General features: G+C 34.5%; 1 protein-coding gene across 1 annotated transcript in view; it reads left to right on the top strand.

Annotated features, from left to right (window-relative positions):
• The window catches only part of LOC136826333 (uncharacterized), a 512,729-nt gene that overhangs the window by 330,189 nt on the left and 176,540 nt on the right, over positions 1-6,000 (top strand). The window lies entirely within an intron of this gene.

Genomic DNA, 6,000 nt, shown 5'->3' with positions numbered 1-6,000 from the left:
TCTCTCTCTCTCTCTCTCTCTCTCTCTCTCTCTCTTCTATATATATATATATATATATATATATATATATATATATATATATATATATATATATATATATATATATATATGTATATATATACTGTATATATATATGTATATATATACTATATATATAAACATGTATATATATTATATATACATATATACATACACATACATATATATATGTATATATATTATATATCTATTATATCTGTGTGTATTATGAAACTTCAGTATTTTTATTTGAGATTGCAATAACTACTTACATATAAACCACTTGAAATAAATTCACTAGAGAACACGCTCAAAGCTCCCTGAAAAAACTAGCTGCCAAGTTATAATTTTCAAATACACGAATACCCATCTTATTAACTCGCACCGTCAGGACTTTGTTCAACTGAATTCGGCAGAAGTGCCGAAGTGCAAAGGCTCGTACCTAGTGCAATAGAACCAGCATTTTTATTATGCGGAGATGCTGACTAAGGGCTATTACGGGGGCAAGTTTAAATAACTCGCTTGAAGGAGACGTGAGTAAATCAGTATTTACTCAAGGAGGAAATTGGTTTAGGATGGTCTGTGAAAGAGAGGGAGAGAGATTGAGGATAGAGAAATTGAGAGAGAGAGAGAGAGAGAGAGAGAGAGAGAGAGAGAGAGAGATCGTACTGTGAGTTAGATTGGTTGTAGAAGGGGGAATCTATAAATGAATTTCACGCTCGAATGGGTATCATAAATTTCTAATCACCGTAAATAGAAAACCTGCTTTCTCAATATCCTTTATTTATTGAATCAGGTACAACTGGTATTTCAGTAGAGTATACACTGCGATACATCTAACCCTTACGAGTTCTGAGATTTTTTTTCGTATTATCAAGAAAAGGAACTAAAAAAACGATTATGAATAACATCTTGATTTAAGTACCCGGCAGTGTAATTCATAAATCCGTTTTGAAAGTAAATCACATTTCATTTTTATTCGGCGCAATATTTCTGAGCAGATCCGCTAAAGTAGAGTATCAGACCTGTGTCGAACTTCTGCATGCAATGGTAGCAGTGCTGGTAAAAAAAATAAGAAAGAATATCTCGTTAAAAAAAAAATTCGGTATAATAGTATTCACGAGTATATAGAAAATAGCATTGACTGTAAGGAGACGTGTGATATTGTGATAAGAAAATATAAATGAGAATAAAATTAGCGCTCTAAGTAAAATCACATTGTTAGGAGCGCGGTCTCAGGCATCATGAAGACTTAGATAAACGATACTGCCAACAAACACATTTAGGGAATATCCCATCTAAGGAGAAGTGGTCAGTATAGACCACTTTCACTGCAGCTCTCCGAGGATGAAGGTCAATGCAAGGATAAAGATAAGGGGAATAATACCTTAGAAAATTATTAATCGAAGTATATTAGAGTATAGTAATATAAAAATACTCAAGAAATTCCTTTCACGTGTTGCAGCACCTGCGACCTGTTGGAATATTCCTAGGAAGGGTGATGGGGGAAGGGGGGCGGGGGAGCGGGTGTCATTGGGAATATAATTTGACGAGAGGAATGACGTCAGTGCGGAAAGACTCAGAATAATAAATGATATTCATAGGAAAAAAAAATTCTCACAACTGAAATTATTCATTTTGTTGCTGATTACAGATTCTGCTTAGAGTTTTTAGTAAACCTTCTGTATTTTATGGGTTCGATAAACAAAAACAGAAAAAAAATCAAATACATCGTAAAGCTAAAAAGAAAATATTAACTCCATAATAATAGCAGAATACTTACGACCGAATAAATATCGTTATGATACCTTTGCATATGTCAAGATTACACGACCAGCTTTCATAAACTACATAACTTTATGAGGATTAGAATAAATACAAAAGAACGGTATAAATCACTCACGAAAGCTTTACGAATACAAAGTTACGACAAACCGTAATGCTAATCTGAAAAACGGCTCGGTATATTATCCGCAGAATGGCTGACTCTTTTTAATGAAGCTCGGGAAAGGATTAGGTCGACCAAGACATCCAAACCACCGCTTGATTCACGGGCAACGATCCAGTAGCCAGATTTATTGGCTGTCGTAAATTACGAATATTTCACAGTTAAAGGTTTGGTATTGGTAATTAAATGGAAGGGACGTATCTTAACGAAAACAGTTACTGGCAGGATTGCTAAAATCATGATCAGCATTGTGATCGTGGTAAACTTCATGGGAAGAATTCTATTTTTTAGTGAATGAATGAATGCATATTATATATATATATATATATATATATATATATATATATATATATATATATATTTATATATATATATTATATATATATATATATATATATATATATATATATATATATTTATATATATATTATATATATATATATATATGTATATATATAAATATATAAATGCACACATACTCGTGCATACATACACAGCTGTGGACGTGGGTATGGGTATAGGTGTGTGTGCATCATTTTCAGTTTGAGAACCAGGCAGTACTGAACACAGAAAGAAAATACAGTGACTTTCAATTTGGTCAAATATCAAATGGCAAACAGTCTGCATTCCATTAGGTAAGAAACTGCACAAGATGTGGTAGAACACGCAAGGAAACTGCCTTGATAAGAAATGATTGACAGGGCACCAGCAACGACCTAAGTACCTCATTTTGAAAATCGACATGTTTATCATCTCATTCGAGACGTGGCGTCATGAAAGAGGTCACGTGACAGAGCGGCAACAAAATGATGCAATAACACTTCGGTTAAAATGTAAATTAATTTCTGCAATGTTTGTTATACATGACTCTCAATCTTTTCAATATTTCCCTCCTATTCAATTTCGTTAAATTCTGTTAAAATTTTCTGTTAATGACCATATGATAAAGCCCATTGCTGTATTTATTCAAGTATTCATATTTAATACCAGTTCATCATTGCATACCAAAAAGTATTTTCATCTGATATCCTGAGAATATTTCAAACTGATGATTTCATGACTACGATTATATTACAGGAAGAGATTGATGATGATATAGACATCCCTAAACAAAGCTTGAAAACAATTGGAGATCCTCATTGTCCTATACAGAGAATAATTTTATTCACTAACTAAAAGATTAAGAGTAATATAAGAATTATTAATCAAATATCGCGTCCTACAATAAAGTGACATACCTCCTGAATTTACAGTTTTAAAACTTTTTTTGCATTTGACTCTTTTGGAAAGACATTTTTATTCACTACATCTCTGACAGCACATACAACTCCACCAGGATATTGTGATACCCCATAACAAAGGATGGTATGCGTCACTAATTGTTTGCGTGCTATTTCTCCCAACCCATTCGAGTTATATGGATGAACGGATTCATAATTTTATTGGAAAATACACGAGGCCTTTATATTTAGAATCAAAACAGACGTCATGAAGCAGATAAACCGGTAAAATCAACTCGACTCCTTCGGCAGCGGTGATGAGCAGTGTGCAGTAATGTATCACAGAGACAATCCGGACATAATGTCTTTTCGTATAACAGAGAGAAAGGGCTTTGAAATAATTGTCATTCCAAAGCGAATCGTTACATATATATTCTGGCAAAACGAATTTTCACTCCGTAATAGTCGCTTTTAAATTGAACTTAAATTGATGATTTTGTCATTATTTCGATATTGCTTAAGAAAATTAGGCGAGGAAATTAAGAATGGTAGGAGCAAAAACCTTTGAGAAAGTCATCGGATATAGATAATATAATAATCATCCTTATTATGTTAGTAAGAGCGATTAAATCGGTGTGGGAAAGACGCACTTACCTAACAGTAAATTTACTCCCAGGTTCATGTTAAAGTAATAATGACGACGCCAGCCACGAACACCCACCCGACAAAACGAATCCAAAACAGGCGGAACAATAAACAACGAATGTTAATTACAAACAGACTTAATTACCCGTAGCATATCCACTCCTGAAGTCGGGCGGGATATATAAGGCAGTTACCTGACCCATTAAAGTCAGAAATTCATCAACCCGGCGGCAGTTTGAAATGACACGAGTGTCAAATGGCTTGCTGGGCTTCAATTCCATAGCCTCGATTAAAGCTGCAACGTGTAAGTATATATATATATATATATATATATATATATATATATATATATATATATATATATATATATATATGTGTGTGTGTGTGTGTGTGTGTGTGTGTGTGTATAGATATATACACACACACACACACACACCTGCCTCACCGGATACTAGGGCAGTGAATTGTGTTTTATATGAATGTCCCACGTGACAGGTGTCAGGTAAGGGAGGTTGACGCTATAACACGTAGGTATAGGTAGTATTTAAATCAAGTTCAAACAAGTAAAAAAATGCGCCCATGTTTCTTCAGCGCAATCGAGTTTTCTGTACAGCCGCCACGGCGTATGATCAAGACCATCGAAAATAGATCTTTCTTTCGGTGGTCTCGGTATAATCCTGTATGAGCCGAGGCCCATGGAACTTTAACCACGACCCAGTGGTGGCCTATCCTATATCGTTGCCAGAAGCACGGTTATGGCTAGCTTTAACCTTGAATAAAACATACACTACTGAGTCTAGAGGGCTGCAATTTGGTATGGTTAATAATTGGAGGGTGGATGATCAACATACCAATTTGCAGCCCTCTAGCCTCAGTAGTTTTTAAGATCTGAGGGCGGACAGAAAAACGTGCGGACGGACAGACAAAGCCGGCACAATAGTTTTCTTTTCAGAAAACTAAAAAGGGAACTGCTTAAAGTGTGTTTAAATATAGTTTAAAGTAAGGAAAAGGTCTGAAGTTTTAGTTTTCAACACCAGTAATCCCTAAGTAACATAGGGATTAGAGGGATGTCTAAAATTAACATTTATGTGATATGGTAAGCTGTAATTATAGCTAAGTTAAATATTGATGTCTATATATATATACATATATACATCAATATATATATATATATATATATATATATATATATACATATACACACACACAGGTATAAAACATATTAAACAACAGTTATATTACCATAAACTCCAACATTTCATTCAAGAACAGAAACACTGAGTACAAAATAGTACACTCAACTTCAGCATTACATATGAGAAGAGAAATGTATCATTATAAAGGAAAACCCAGTCTTTCTGAAAAAGCCAACATTTCCTAGTCTATACAATTTCTCACCCACCAATTTACACCATCTGCATTTTCCACAACAGTCTTAATGAGCTCGTAATCGTCTTAACAAGAGGCATTCTTAGCTGAAGATTTTTTTACGGCTCTGGACGCACGTAAGAAAAATAAATGGATGCAAAGGAAACAAAATTGCAAGTAAAATTCAAGATGGAACAGACTCCAGAGAAGAAGAAGAAGAAGAAGAAGAAGAAGAAGAAGAAGAAGACGAAGAACTGGATAGCAAAAAAAGCAAAATCGCAAGTGAATTCCAAGATGGTACAGAGAAGAAGAAGAACAAGAAGAAGAAGAAGAAGAAGAAGAAGAAGAAGAAGAAGAAGAAGAAGAAGAAATGGATAGCAAAGAAAGCAAAATCGCAAGTGAATTCCAAGATGGTACAGAGGAGAAGAAGAAGAAGAAGAAGAAGAAGAAGAAGAAGAAGAAGAAGAAGAAGAAGAAGAAGAAATGGATAGGAAAGAAAACAAAATCGCAAGTAAATTCCAAGATGGTACAAAGAAGAAGAAGAAGAAGAAGAAGAAGAAGAAGAAGAAAGAGAACGATAGTGGGTGGAGGAGGAATTGTTGAGAGAAATGGAGGAATGGAGGAAACAAGAAAAGTTATTCTGGCTGACGTTTCCGCCCCTTCCCCAGAGCAGAAAAATCTTAAGAGCAATTTTTTTTCCCTGCGGGGCGATTTTTATGCTTAATTTTGACATGTAAAAATTATTCAGGCAATTATGTAAATGATGGCTACACCATGCCTCGGTGCTTTAGCGTGAGTTGA

The sequence above is a fragment of the Macrobrachium rosenbergii genome, chromosome 40 (assembly GCF_040412425.1).
Source record: "Macrobrachium rosenbergii isolate ZJJX-2024 chromosome 40, ASM4041242v1, whole genome shotgun sequence".
Classification (NCBI taxonomy): Eukaryota; Metazoa; Arthropoda; class Malacostraca; order Decapoda; family Palaemonidae; genus Macrobrachium; species Macrobrachium rosenbergii.
The sequence above is the reverse complement of the archived record's forward strand: the minus strand, read 5'-3'. Positions and strand labels throughout refer to the sequence as shown.